A 2,499-nucleotide genomic window follows, 5' to 3' on the forward strand; every position below is an offset into this window, starting at 1 on the left:
GACACTGTCAGCACCACACGGGACAGACTATACACTCTGCTTGAGGTGAAGGAGATGGTCACAGACGATGTGATGGATGTTTTCGTATGCATAATACAAAAGTGGTTGAGGAAAGTGCCATATCGTTATAAGAAGCGCGCCTCCATCACACGACCACTGGCGCTGTTTATGTCAAAGTAGGTCGACACACATAAAACCACTATGGCTATGATCGGAGATGCCGCGCGCAGCTTGCATGTTGTTTAAATTGTCATCTTCCCAATAATCATGAATGACCACTTCCATTTCATCGTCCTTGACAATAACAAACAAGAATACAGGCATTATTCTTCATGCCAAAGCGCAAGTACGATAAAGACGCGTTGGAAATAGTAAGTTCTTTAATAAATTGTGTTCGATTAATAGTACTTGGTAATTAATCGGTATTCTAATCTCAACTTGTATACCTCGACAGCGGAATCTATTCGACATTTGTGTCAATATGGAGTTCGGCGAGTCGGCGACCTCAAAGTACCCACTAGTTCACGACATGGAAACCCCACGACAAAAAAAAGGAAGTCTCGACTGCACCGTCTATGTCATGCGGTTTATCGAGCAATTACTCGCCGATGAGAAGCTACGGCTGCCGCAGACAGACGTCCCTTATCTGAGATTAAGGTATGTCGCCCGCATACTTATGGAGGGGACGGCAGCTGACGTCCATGAGAAAGGGGGTCGTCGCAAGCGCAAGCGTAGAATTCTTTGTTTTTGTTTGTTTTCAAATGTAAACCAGTTCTAATCCAATTCATTGTTTTTGTTATCGAAGAACATGACAAATTTTGTCAATGTAAATTTTGTTTGTTTTCAATTGTAAAGCGTGTTAAATTCAATTCAGTTTCATTGTTTAACTGAGAGTGTCACTGTTTACCTTTCAGTTTCATTGTTTAACTTTAACAAACATCATTTAAATATCAGTGTTAACTTGTTAAACTTAAAATATCTCTGTTTACAATTACAATGTCTTTGTTTAACTAATTGCGTTCACTGTTAAGAATAATAGTTTCTCTGTTTAAATATGAAAAGTTGGCACTCAATTAAGTTTTTTTCTCTTTAGAAGTCAGCTTATTAACAAAGCCTAGTCGGCGACAGTTTCATTGCAAGATCTACAATTATGACCGGAGAGTGTTACTGTTTATCTTTCAGTTTCATTGCTTAATTTTAACAAACATTGTTTAAATATCAGTGTTAACTTGTTAAACTTAAAATGTCTCTGTTTACAATTACAATGTCTCTGTTTAACTAATTGCGTTCACTGTTAAGAATAATAGTTTCTCTGTTTAAATATGAAAAATTGGTACTCAATTAAGCCTTTTCTCTTTAGAAGTCAGCTTATTAACAAAGCCTAGTCGGCGACAGTTTCATTGCAAGATCTACGATTGTGACCGGAGTTATGGCAGCGGCTGCAATGTAACTCGCGGACCTTAAACGCTTATGACTCGATCCTCTTTCGTCTAGGACGCCCAGGCTGTCTTCTCGTCACAGGCGGTCGCAAACGAAGCTCACGATTTCCATCCAAAGGCTTGTCATTGTCGGGTTTAGGGAATATAGCTTCCTTATACGCCAGTTTGTAATTATCGACGATGAATTAGCTGCTAATAAATCGATGAACGTTGTTGTCTGTCTGCATTATTGCAGCGCAAGCGTGTTTGCACGGGATACCATAAACTTGCCACATCTGATATGAGCAAGTTCTGATGGCAAGATCTACAGAGTTGCTGCACTGGTCAATCACTTCATAACGATCATCGACACAACGACCAATATAAAGATTTTGGCTATCCTCAACAAGTATCTCTACCTTCGAATGTATATTTGGACATAAGTAGGTCTCCCATTTGTTCGCTTGCTCACGGCGGTTGCATAACATGCGTATCAACTTGAACCTATACAACATATAATACAAATGTCAAACAAGGTTAAACAAAGACAGTGATGGTTAAATAATTGGTAAGATATTTAAATATTAAGATAAATATTTAAATACATAAACTAATGTTTAAACACTTATGAAACTTTTTAAAGGATAACACTAAATGTTAAGTGTGAATCAACATTCGAATACCTTATGGAGTCAACCATTTTCATCACCGGTAAATGGCGAGCTTCTTTGATCCAAGCATTGAACGACTCCACAACATTTGAATACATCTCACCCCAATGATCACCTCTGAACAAATAATTCGATCAATGTGCCATATCCGATTTATTAATCAACCAGTGATGGGCTTCGGGCGATGTGGCCTGCAGTTCATTCACGATATCATCGAATTCTTTAGCCGTGGATGCGCACGCAATGCAAAAGCATATAGACCAGCACTCCTCCCTCAATGCCTTCCCAAGTCTGATGTTGGCTCTCATAAAATTGGCCTCCAAATGTCGAAGACAGTATGCATGTGGCGAAGAAGGGAAGACTCTCGCAATTGCGTTCACAAGGCCCTTAGACCTATCCGAGACGAAGGT

This window comes from Dioscorea cayenensis, chromosome 20 (assembly GCF_009730915.1).
Source record: "Dioscorea cayenensis subsp. rotundata cultivar TDr96_F1 chromosome 20, TDr96_F1_v2_PseudoChromosome.rev07_lg8_w22 25.fasta, whole genome shotgun sequence".
Lineage (NCBI taxonomy): Eukaryota > Viridiplantae > Streptophyta > Magnoliopsida > Dioscoreales > Dioscoreaceae > Dioscorea > Dioscorea cayenensis.